The sequence below is a fragment of the Schistosoma haematobium genome, chromosome ZW (assembly GCF_000699445.3).
Source record: "Schistosoma haematobium chromosome ZW, whole genome shotgun sequence".
Classification (NCBI taxonomy): Eukaryota; Metazoa; Platyhelminthes; class Trematoda; order Strigeidida; family Schistosomatidae; genus Schistosoma; species Schistosoma haematobium.
Genome location: NC_067195.1, coordinates 88,982,328 through 88,995,966, shown reverse-complemented (window position 1 = coordinate 88,995,966; position 13,639 = coordinate 88,982,328). Strand labels below are relative to the sequence as shown.

Below are 13,639 nucleotides of genomic sequence, written 5' to 3'. Positions count from 1 at the left end.
GTGGGAAATCAGATCGATCTGACAATATACCAGACGAAGCACTAAAATCAGACATAGAAGCAACTGCAAACATGCTCCAAGTTCTATTCAAGAAGACAGACAGACTGGAAAGGAGAATACCTAGTCGATATACCAGAGAAAAGAGATTTGAGCAAATGTGAGAACTACAGAAGCACCATACTACTATCAGTACCAGGAAACGTTTTCAACAGTGTTGCTGAACCGGATGAAAGATTCAGTAGACACCCAACTTCGGGTAAAACATACCGGATTCCGAAAAGATCGGTCGTGCACTGATCAAATCGCGACACTATGGATTATTGTTGAACAACCAATTGGATGGTACTCGTCACCATATATCAAATTCCTTGACAATGAGGCGTTTTACAGTGGGATAGGAGAATATTATGAGACTTTCTTTGACACTATGAATTGAGTGTGACGTTCTTTCTTTGTGACATTCAGAGTTCGTATGCTAAGTTATTGTCGTAACTTTAGAGGTTTTTATTTGCCATTAATTTTTGTTATCTGCTTCGTCAAGTAGTACTGCAGTTCCCCAGGATTCTAACAAGTTTATAGCTGTTTCATTAGACGTTTACATCAGCATTATATTATCTTTGTGAAAGCTATTTTGAGAAGTTTATACCAAAATAAAAATTAAAAAAAAAAAGACACAATGAACTTTCGTGTTTCATTTTAAATTATCTTTTCAATTAAAGTTTTCATAGAATCCACTTGAAATTTTGCTCGAAAAGGTTTTAAGCATTTCTCTTATTATTTTGTTGTTATTATTCATTTACTTAACTTGTAACTAGAATTATGTTGTTAACGACTTCATTGTTAATAAACTTCAATGGAAGCCAAAAAAGAAAAAAAAAACATAGAATATCCATTAAAACAACGATTGTCAAGGTCATCTTAGTCATTTTAAATGATCGCCATACATTTTTTTGTTTAAAAGTAATGACATTATCGATTGATGTTAGACCATCATTGAAAACCTGGAAGCATTGGACGGTCGTTTCGTTCTATTGTGGGACTCCTCAGTAGTGTGCATCCACGATCATGTTCATGGGATTTGATCGGATTATGATCTCAATCAATACCTTAGTAATTTTCACAACCCTATACTGATAACAAAAGTATATTTTCTTATGAAATTTATTTATGAAGTGTTTAGTTGTTATAAATTACCTAAATATCTTGCCATTACCAAAACATATACAGTTGGGTCTGATATTATAGTTGACTTCTTGAAAAACAAGATTTAACTTCTGTAAACTATAAGAAATATTGAGCATGATCTTAATCCTTATCTGTTATAATTTTTTTAATGTACATTACGAACTGTTATTAGTTAGACAACGATTGAAGGCTAGGAGGCATTGGATAAATGTTTTATCCTAATAATGCATATCCACGATCTGACTACGGGATCGATCTCAGGACTTTGAGTTCTTGTTTGAACAAGTTAGTTTTTAGACTACCTAATTGGTATTCGATGCTTAATAATACCAAGTGAATCTAAAACTTCACCCCATTGCACAAGTGAGTGGCTATCAGGACTCAGTAGTTAAGTGGATAACACGATGGCGTTTGAAGTGAACGGTGCTGTCTTCGAGTTCCAGAGTGAACATCAACTGTGAGATACAGGTGTAGTGAACAAGAATAGCAGTGGGGATAATCGAATGTATTTGACTCACAGTTACAGGACTTGTAAATAAAATCTAACAATCAAATATACATCAATTGTCTCATAATGACTCAAACTTCATTGTTTTTGCATTTTCATACAAATTGCATTCTGCTTCCATTCTTTACTATTCGATCCTCTTGTCTCTCTACTGCCAGACATTCTGTTCATCAGTAACGTCATATACTACTTATGTCAGTATAAGTAGCACACACTACACAGGTATATCCAGCTGATGAGTCCCAAATAGGAGGAAACATGCGTTAAACTATATTCCACCGTTAACCACTATCCATCTTTCTTTATACAATATAGTTTAATTTAATCTAATTACTTTTAATGTCTTATTCTAACATTTTGAACATTACACCACAATTAGTTTCTATGCTATTTAAATAATCAATTTTCAGTCGTTACATTATTCTAATTAATCGTTCAATAGCAGTAGAAATCCTTATTTCATTCGATACAGTATATCATTGTTACCATAAAACAGATTTCACTTTTATCCCTATTTAACTTGTGACATATATATACACATATGTAGGTTACTTTTATAGTTGCCAGAGGGGAAGATTTTGAAAATTTATCATTCACTTATTTAATTTAACCAATTTGAGTAGGATTGTTCAGTTAATGGGAAAAAAAATCTTAGTTTTGATTGAATCAGTGATAAGTTTATGGATGTTCTAAATATTAAAAAAAAATAGTGATCAGACCAAATGTATAACAGGTAACTATGCACTTAACTAGTATGAGAAAATAGAAGAAGTAATTTAAAGAAAAAAAAACACTAGAAGGAAGTACTAACAACTAAGTGTTAGATGCCTTGGAGACTGACTGATAGCCGAACGTTTTGGTTTGAAACGATCAATAAATGTTTTCTAAAAAAAACGTCAAACATTCTGATGAAACTCTGTGTGATTAAAATGTATAGTTCTATTCTGAATGATGCTTTCGTTTCCTTGACACCTTTCTATACAGGTACGTATAAAATCAATAGAAAATGAATGAATAATATATTCATTGTTATTTAGTAAAGGTTATATATTTTTTTGGTCAGCGATTTTTTCAGTGAGTTAGTTTTCTACGGCATGAGGTCGTTAACCCCATGCCCAATCCTCCTCCTTTATCCGGGCTTGAGACCAGCAGTAGCCCCCGGAGGGACTCCAGCAGAACACTGTTAGCAACAACCTACTGTTGGAGAGAACAAACCAGATCTCAGTGAAGGACGAAATCCGAAAGAAGCACTGGAAGTGGACAGGACACGCATTAAGGAAAGCACCCAACTGCGTCACAAGACAAGCCCTCACATGGAATCTTCAAGGCTAAACAAAGGAAAAGAGGAAGACCAAAGAACACATTACGTCGGGAAATGGAGATAGACATGAGAAGAATGAACAAGAATTGGATGGAACTAGAAAAGAAGACCCAGTACAGAGTGGGTTGTCGAATGCTGATCGGCGGCCTATGCTCCATTGTGAGTAACAGGCATATGTAAGTAAGTAATACATCTTTCTACTTTACTAATCAACGTTAACTAAGTTCTAATATTTAAGTGTTTAAACAAGACATGAATGTTTTTGTCATTGGGTGTAATCAAATAAAATTCTTTTTTTTATCATAATGACATGTAAAAATAATCATGTGTATATTTTAGTTGAATTTAGGTTTTAAACATAGAAATGTTGTGAAATGATGATTGGAGAAAATTAAAATTTTGGGGGGGGGGAATGTGGAAGTGTAAGATCTGTAACTGATAGTTTTACATCAAGATAAACCGATTCTATCAACCTAATGCACAATAGGCTGTACAAGATCGATTGAAATTAGATATTAACATCGCTAGATGCTGATTCAGTGGTCTAGAGGTTAAGTGTCCATGTGTGAGAACGAAAGTCTTGGGTTCGGATCCCACTGTTGAGGAGTCCTATACTAGGACAAAATGGCCGTGGTGTACTTCCATGTTGTTAATGGTGGTCTAGATTAGATCGACTAATGAATTCAACTACTAAAGTTAGTTATTTCAAATTCCAAAGAACAATTACTGCGAGCTACACTTGAATGTATCCAAAAGAACATGGAAATGTTAACCAATTGATCGTAAAATATTGTATTAAATTTAGAATCGATGACATTCAAATCGATCATCGATTTATATTATTGGAGAACCGTTTAAAAATAGGGAGCCACTAGACAGTTCTTTCATTTAATCTTAAGACTGTTTAATAATGAGCAGATCAGATGCAGACGTAAAAGCGCGGATCGGCAAATCAAGGGCTGCATTCCTACAATTGAAGAAAAATAGAACTCAAAACAAATATCAACTAATATCAAAGTCACAATCTTCAATACGAACATCAATACAGTTAGTTCTACTGTATAGAGCTGAATCATGGCGAACTACAACAACCATTATCAAGAAGGTACAAGTATTTATAAATAGCTATCCACGTAAGATACTCAACATTCATTGGCCGGATACATCAGCAACAGCCCACTTTGGGAGAGAACAAACTAGCTTCCAGCGGAGGAGGAAATTAGGAAAAGACGATGGAAATGGATAGTCCTATCCATTACGCAAATCACCAAACTACATCACGAGACAATACCTGACTTGGAATTCCGGAGGGAAGTGGAAAAGAGGAAGGCTGAAGAACACATTACGTTAGAAAATAGAAGCAGATATGAAAAGAATGAATAACAACTGGAAAGAGATGGAAAGGATTGCCCAGGACATGATTGGACAGAGAGTAGTGGTGGTAGGCCTATGCTCCTTCACGAGGAGTAACAGGCATAAGTAAGTAAGTAAGTTAATAATGAGCGTTCGGCATAGCACTAAGGATAATATCTCAAATTTTCAAGTTGCACAGTGACTACAATGCTACTGAACTACTGAGTTGAAGTTCATTAGTCTAAATTTCTATTTTTATGCTATGTGATTATCATGTACGTAAATAAAGTCTCATATTACTACATAAGCAAATCAGTAGTATTAATCGTTATATTTCGGTTCTTAGTGGATTTGGAAATGGACAACTGATAAAGCATCTATTAGAGTTTAAATATATGGACGTTTCTTTGCAGATTATTTTCCCAAAACAACATTTTACAAATCACAACAGACAACCCCAAAATTATAATTATTAAAAGTATAAATAGGTTTACTGTTTAAAAATTTGTAATAACCCAGTGAGTACTACTCATTGGATTATACCACTAATAATACAATAGATTTGCTGCATTTAACTCGTATTCACACGTGAGATCGACAGATTCTGCGTTTGAATTTCACGAGGCGGAATCGTGGATGCTCACTGCTGAGGAGTCTCATACTAGTACGAAACGGCCATCTAGTGCTTCTAGGTATTCCATGATGGTCTAACTTCATTTGACTCATGAATTCAATTATTAAACTAGGAATTATGTTATTGAGAATCTGAACTAGAAAGACACTTAAATATCTTTTAAGGCAAAAATTTTCAAAAACAAAATTTTCTCTATTTAATTAGAATTGTTCGTGATATCCATAATTTGGTTGAAAGAGATTTCTCTTTAACATTGAATACTATCACGTATTAAAGTAATATATTCTACAGTCGGTCGGTATTCGATATAATCCCTAAACTTCGTATTCTACTCGTCCTGATAACCATTACTAGATAACGCCTAACTGTGTAGAAATTAAAAGACAGATATGAAGTGTTGATTACGTTTATTATTGCACCACACATAGATCACCAAAACCACAGGCACACGAAGCATGAATGATATACGAGTGCCGATGAGCAAGCCAGTGAATGAGTCCATGAACAGAAAGGAAGTGTACATAAGAAAAATGAACGCGACATTGAATCTTTTAGGCGACTCACATCAAAAGATAGAATAATGAATATGTGCGTAGAGGATAAGCAATGCTCAAGCATACATGTTCCTGAAAACGTAACAGTGATAAAAGTTACAATGCTATAGATAAGTTGTCACTGTACAAATGAATCTATCCGTTAAATAAGTTAATAAAATGCCATAACCAAATTAAATATGAACAAACTTCAATTAGTATTCTATACTGATGATGTTGTTCAGAAGAACAATAAAAGTTCCACAACCAAACCATTCAGTTCAGAGAACAAAACTTTATCAAAATTATCCATCTGAACTATAAATCTTATCCAACATCTTATAAATACAATTGATTATCATCTACGGGTTAAACATTTATCATTTTTATCACTTCTTCTTTATTATTACTTGTCATATCTCTTTATTCATTATTCATAAAATCTTAGAGTAAAATTTATGGTAACATTTATTACTTTCAAAGAACACTAGAATTGTTAAAGTTGAATTATCTCTCTTAATTCTTTCAAATACTTGTATTTCGTTTAGTTTTCTTCAGTCAAATAGCAGGAATATCAAAAATAGGTTAAGCGTTCACGCGAGAAACTGAAGGACCTGGGTTTAAATCTCGCGAGAGGGATCGTGGATGCGCACTGCTGAGGAGTCCTACAATAGGACGAGACGACCATTCAGTGCCTTCAGGTTTTCAATGATGGTCTAACATCAATCGGTTCATAATCTTCACTGAAAATAACTTTACTATGAACCTTTAAGTGGATAAGGTAACTTTGCTTTTGTGCGTTAACAGTAGTTATAGGTAAATATATAGGAAGCTGTGAACAAATAGCGAACAACCATCATTAAAATTACTTCGTTGGTGAAAGTTTCTTAATCAATCGCTAATACAAGACGTTTAGTCAGCATAATGTTACAACATAAATGGGAATGCTGGTTGTCAAGTTACAAGCTTAAATTAATAAGAGTGTTATAAATAGAGAATTAAGAAGAACTCGATATCTCAAAAAAGGAAGCACGGAATAAAATGGACAGATTGCATGCAACTAGACGATTTCTACTTCACAGATCACGTAGATCTTCTATCCCATATACACCAATAAATACGAACAAAGACAAACACTGTAGCAGGAGCCTCAACATCAGCAGGCCTCAACATACATAAGTGAAAAAGCAACATCCTCAAATATAACACAGAGAACACCAACCAACTCAATCAAATATGATGGATATAGTGTAGAAGAAGTGGAAACTTTCCCGTACCTGGTCAGCAGCATCATGGATGAAAAAGGAGGATGTCATACATACGTAAAGGCGAGGATTAGTAAAACAAGTGGAACATTCCTACAGTTGAAGAATATACAGAACTCAAAACAACTGTGTGGAAGACGATATCAAATTCAGAATCTTCAGTTAGTTCTACTGTACAGAGCTCAAAAGTACGAGTATTTACAAACAATCGTCTAAGCAAGATACTCAGTGTCCGTTGTCGAGCGGATACCATCAGCAAAAGACTTACTGTGAGAGAGAAAAAACCAGGTTCCATCTTAGGAGAAAACTAGGAAATGACGCTGGGGGTGGATAGGACATACATTGAGGAATTCATCAAACTGCATCATGATGCAAGCCCTAACTTGAAAATCATGAATGGAACAGTAAAAGAGAAAAATCAAAGAATACATTGAATCGTGAATAGGAAGCAGCCATAAAAAGGGTGAATAAGAACTCGGAAGGATTTTTGAGGTGAGAGTTGGATGGAGAATGTTGATGGGCGGCCTATGCTCCTTCACGAGGGGTAACAGGGGAAAGTAAGTAAGTCATCAACAGAAAGAGATTAAAGAAATCTTAAACATATATGTATAAACCCCATATTCCACTAAATATATATAGGATGCTTCATTATCGTAGAGAAGTTGATAGTAATTTAATGATTTGGTTAATTTTCTTTATAGGTTAATTATCACCTTAAGTGATTAGCATTAAACTTTATAAATTAAGAGAATGATATTTCACTTATAATGATGTAAACCATTCTGTGTTTATTTAATTATTCATTCTAATGACCAGAATGTTTAGGGTTGAAACTCAACACAAATTCAAATTAATCTACACATTAAAACAATCTTGATTGACCTGGAAATTTTATCAAAACCTCCTATGCACACAAAAGCGCTAAAAAATGTTCTATTAAAAATAAATGAATAAACTTCTTATGCTATTTTATTCATTTTTAGATTAATCCTAATTTTTTTCCTTTGATTGAAATCATGAGTCGATTGATGTTAGACCACTATAGAAAACCTGGAAGCATTAGACGGTTGTTTCGTCCTATTGTGAGATTCCTCAGCAGTGTGCATCCACGATCCCACCTCGCGAGGTTTGAACTCTAACCTTAACCTACAGACCACTGGGCTGGCCGGCATCCAACCTCAACCAATCCTCGTAATTGCGCGACCATCTTTCATTGTACTGAGGTAGATACCTGTCCCTACCCGACACGGATCAGCTCCACTAGTCACGGCTACTCAATAAAATTCCGATAATTCACTCACGAAGCTAGTCACTAGTGAGAACATGGCAATTATCAGCATCGCGGATTGGTTGAGGTTAAACATTAACACCTTTGGATGCCAGCTCAGTGGTCTATGGGTTAAGTGCTCACGCGCGAGAGTGATAGGTCCTGGGTCCGAATCGGGATTGTGGATGTACACCCCTGAGGAGTCTCAAAATGGGACGAAACTGCCGTCCAGTGCTTCCAGGTTTCAATAGTTGTCTAATATCAATCAGTTCATGATTTCAATCAACAGCCTTATAATCTCCGCATCTCTATACTGATAATCCTAAATGATTTATGGATTTATTTTGTTCAGTATAGTTAAATAATTTCATAATTAAGACTTCATGGGAGCTGAATAAACAACTACAACTACTTTCTCATCAAATTAATGGGACTTATAAGGTAAAAGTCGTCAACAAGAAGTTATAAGCACCAAATAGTGGCTCAAATGTACAATGATTGATTTTTCGTTTCAATAGACATCAGAATATCTCAGAATGAAGATATCCCCTGTATTCTTCTCATTAGTACACTTATAAATGACTGTAAAACCACCACATATCTCTTCAGTAGTGTTTTTGCTAACAATCATAAACTCTAAGTGAATTTGATTTCAAAATTATTTATATTGTGGTGAGCACTACTTATGTGGACAGATATAAGTAGTATGTAGCAGGAATTGGAAATAGAATGCTTACCAGCAGAAAACTTAGATGAATAGAACAAGGAAGACAATGGAGAGCAGTTGAAATAACAACAGAATTAGAAGGGTGATGGGCAACTGAATAAAGATGTGCAAATAATGTATTCAATGTATGATTTTCATATTTTGACGAAAAAAAACGTATAATTACTCATTAAATAAAAAATTAGTTTACCGTATCTGAGTTTTCGAGGAAAGCACCCAACTGCGTCACAAGACAAGGCCTCACTCTCAATCCTCAAGGACAAAGGAAAAGAGGAAGACCAAAGAACACATTACGTCGAGAAATGGAGATAGACATGAAAAAATTGAAGAATTGTATGGAACTAGAAAAGAAAGCCCAGGACAGAGTGGGTTATCGAATACTGGTCGGCAGCTTATGCTCCATTGTGAGTAACAGGCGTAAGTAAGTAAGTAAGTAAGTATCTGAGTTTTTGTTCAATACAACATGACTGGTATCACTCTTGCATATTTTTCAGTTATCTCACAACTGGTTAATCTATGACTTCCTTTAAGGTGTAAGAGTTATGAGATAGATTGGATTACATTCATGTATTTCGATTACGCTGGATTTGAAATTCTATTCTTTCTAAAACAAACTACTCTTTCTCTCTTTCTTCGTAAACAGGAACTTACCCTTATTGTTGGAAAACTGCATACATCATACCAAGATAAATATCTGATGATAAGAAAATTACCGTTCGATCAAATTGCTGTTAATGAACTTTCTAACCATAGATCTGCTGAAAAACTTATGATCAAAGTGGTTAACATAGTTTTTTTAAAGCTACATCTTTTGTAGCCTGTCACTCTGACCTCTTTGACTTTTTTTATTCAACATGATCTCATAGTAGTGTAACCAAATTTTTCCACATTAGATAAATCATATACAAAACTGTATGAGTATGGAGCTCAATAAGATACCATGTTACCATGATACTCAAAATGGGAGTTGAAGTTCTGCGCTTCTAAATGTGAATGAATTTGCTTTGATAATTCTATTATCGACCTAGATTTCCTAATAAAGAGTAGGGTACCATGTTAGCTTTATATAGTGATGGCCTCAATACTCAGATATTCCCAAATTCATCCTCCTTTGAACAGTTCTTCAGGAAGACTTTCAAGTCCCAATAACTTCTAGATTGCATACGTATTATTCTCTATAATAGTTACCCATCCAGTGGGGATTTACACTTTGTATGCTTGGGAGTGATTGTATCTTAAACTAAAAATGTATATAAGATAGGCTTGAAATCGACTCTTTATGAAAGTGAACACTTAAATGAAATTTAGTCTTTTCCTGCAATACAAAATGTAAAAACACCTAATTATAGCATTCATAACTCTTTATCGTTGATGAAAGAATTTCATCCTGAATCTTCACTCTATATGAATTACTTTACTATTTATTCATTGTATTGATGTTTACCTCTCTACAGAAACTACCTTGAATGTATTTACAACTTTAACTATTACTTCTACTAGTGCAATTATAGGGATATTAAATGTTTAGTTAATGTTAATGACAAGACAACAATGAAACGAAACAATTCAAGCAGTCATACTTATTCAAGTAGAATCTTCATTTCATAGTATGAAATCTTAACAATATACACTAACTCAAAATGGAACACAGAATTGTTCCCAATACAAATATATGAGACCCCTTTGAGTATTTCATAAATGTTACACATACACACATACATATATCGTTCAGAAGAAAAGATTTTAGAGTTGTCGAGTTTTGATTTGAGAATTGGTAAACAAAGTTAGACTCATTTAAAGCATCAAAATTGTTTAATAATGGAGATTTATGTAACTTTAGCCAATTTATTTATGTACTTAAACATATAAATAGTGTTACAAGTAGGCACTAAGTAGATATAAGCCACATAAGTCATTCGATTTGTGTGAGATCTAGGAGACTGCTCAAATGCCCAAACTGAAGTAGGTGGTTTTCTTAGGAGCCCACACTCCGAGCCTTTGACCTAAAGGTCTGATGTACATGGTAGTAGATTAACGTTAGGAGATGCAGTCCCATGGTAACCAGTGACCAACAATAGGTTCAGATGACATTTGTTCCTTCAGGGTACTGGAGCCCATGCTCACCAATAGTTTTGAATCAGGGTTTTTCAACTCCCCAAAGTGCACTCTTCATATTCACCAACCTGGTTGAAGCGCCTGACATTCTCGTTTTGTCCTCTCAATTTCGTAAACAACATTCATGCCGTGAAAGGGCAGTGAGTAGGATTTTCCTGACAATGGTTGTATGCACTTGGTCATGTGAGAGCATTTGGAGAGAGAGAGATCTGCCTCTCCCTACTCTTGGCCATACCAGAGTATTTGGGGGCTAACTTTAGCCAAACAATTGAACAATCTATTCAATCACAGAAATCAAAAACTTTAATTTCAGGATTTCGTATACTTCTCAACGAGATTTTCTTTTTTGCCTTTAAAATCAAATTAAACACTTAACAATCTAAAACAACAAAGATTTTGGTAGAATTTTTATCTTTGAACCAAATGGTTTAGTTGTGGAGCTTTCGTCGTTCTTCTGAACGACATCATCAGTACAAACTTCAAATAGATGTGTACTTCCACAACAATGATTGATTAAAACAAACTAATCACTAAGTCAAAGATTTTGTTTCTATGTACATTAAAATTACAAAATCATACTTACTAAAATGAAAATGTATTTCATTTTTGTTCTTGTATTGATAAAATTAATCCAGAATTATTCATGATATAAGATATTTCTGATCTATTTATCATTGAAATTCATCAATATTTTGATTATAATATTATTAAAGGAATGGTGTATTCATAAAATATTGATTATTGTTTTAATCTCTATGATGAATTTGAATATGAAAAACTGTTAGTAACATTAAATTATATTATCACTTAGTAACAAAAACATTTTTCCATTTTCCTATATATATATATATATATATATATATATATATATATATACATAATGAAATCACTGGGGTGGGGGAGGTATTACCTGTTTCCAGTTGTATGTATGCACGTATCTATATCTATATGACCTTGTGATTGAATGGAAATAAGCACCAATAAGAATTAAGTTTCCATTATCATGTTATTATTTATGTGATTATGTTGTTTATTGAGTTATATTATCTTATAATAAATTAGTGTTCGTACATCAAACATTTTAACCCATTATATAGGATTTTAGAATGTTTCATTTAATCTAAATTATGATGAATCACTTAACAACAATCCTACTTAACTATTTCAAGTAATATAAATGTAGATATTGATAGTCTCGAACCAACTATAAGTTTATAAGCAAAGATGAATTGTGATTAGCAGTGAAATCCAGTTTGATGCGTGTTTCGTTTTATTCGGGACTCCTCAGTTGGATGCTAATAAGAGACTAATCAATTGCCGTTCAAAATATTAATAGAAAGTGTTATGTCCGAGTGGAGATTAAATTACAGGTAACTCCCGAGGACTATTAATGGACTCAAGTGGAAGGGCTCGTAGGACATAGGACCAATAAGGACACTAAACTGCCCACACCGGTTGAACGTCATTGGTTGGCCTAGTGCGAAGATTCGTATAAGTCGTATTCGGATTGGTAGATAAGTCGTGTGATCGAAAAGTCAGACATCCAAGGACATAACAATTGGCGACGGGGATTTTGGCAAAAACAAAATAATTGGGAGACGCAAGGTCATAACAATTGGCGACGGGGATTTTGGCAACAAAGAAATAATAATAATACAAGTGGTGACTCAGATTTTGGAAATAAATTAGCTGTATAATTGCCGGTGATTTTTGGAGCTAATATTATTGGCAAAAAAAATGTCGATTTCTTTCGAACAGTTGCGGTTAATATTACAGCACCAGCAGAAGATGTTTGCCTTGCAACAAGAGCTATTTATAACAGTTTTGGGCAGACTTTGCATTCAAGCAGAAAATAAGAAATCTATATATCATGCAGATAATGGTGCAGTAATGGACATTTCAGAAGCATATCCGGTGCAGGATTCAAATCCCTCTATACCAGAAGGAAAACGTAATATTGGTAACGTGTCCAGCTCAGAGCAGGAAAATATTGTGCTAAATGCACATGAAGTTGTGACAATACCAGATGATCAGGAGCCAGATCCTGTAGATGATGCCCAGAGTCCAGAATCAAATGAAACACTACTGGTACTGTCTAGCTGCGAAAATAAACGTCAGCTCGAACAAAATTGTGGTCCACGTGCTACTAGTCGAGAAAGCTATGGTGACTCGTATTCAGAAAATAACTGGAGCAACACGATGAACCAAATTGTACCAGATGTTACTCAAAATCACCGGAAGACAGAATTTTATATTGAGTCAACTTATCCCATTTCTAATGACAGTGTGCCAGATATTGATTCTCAGAATAATGCATATGATTTTGATGAAACTTCTTATAACAATGAGGGAAATATGTCAGCTGAGTCGAATGATGGCCAAAAATCTAATTTAATTCTGTTAGACGTTGACTTTCTTAATGACTCGTTATCTGCTAACGAGATTCATAATGAATTTGAAAATAATGAACTCAGATCAAAGGTCGTTCATCATCATCTAGTCATTTTTAGTGGATTCTCCAGTCAATACAAGAAACATGGTTTAAATAAAGTCCTACTAGTTGTATTTTGGAGCCATAAGGACCCAACATTATTTCGAGGAGGAGGAGAATGTTGAGGAATTTAAAGTCACATATGATTCTTTTTTTTAAATCAGAATCTAAAGTTGGGTTTTTCAAAAAAAAAAGGGGAGGTGTTATGTCCGAGTGGAGATTAAATTACAGGTAACTCCC

The 13,639-nt window shown here is 34.2% G+C and overlaps 1 protein-coding gene across 1 annotated transcript in view; it reads right to left on the bottom strand.

Annotated features, from left to right (window-relative positions):
* MS3_00004703 (uncharacterized protein) overlaps positions 1–11,635 on the bottom strand; it is a 72,710-nt gene extending 61,075 nt beyond the window's left edge. Inside the window, exon 1 of the mRNA XM_035734384.2 lies at positions 11,492–11,635. The gene's annotated coding sequence lies outside the window, so the exon portion shown is untranslated. The remainder of the gene's footprint in view (positions 1–11,491) is intronic.
* Between the last annotated feature and the right edge of the window lie 2,004 nt (positions 11,636–13,639).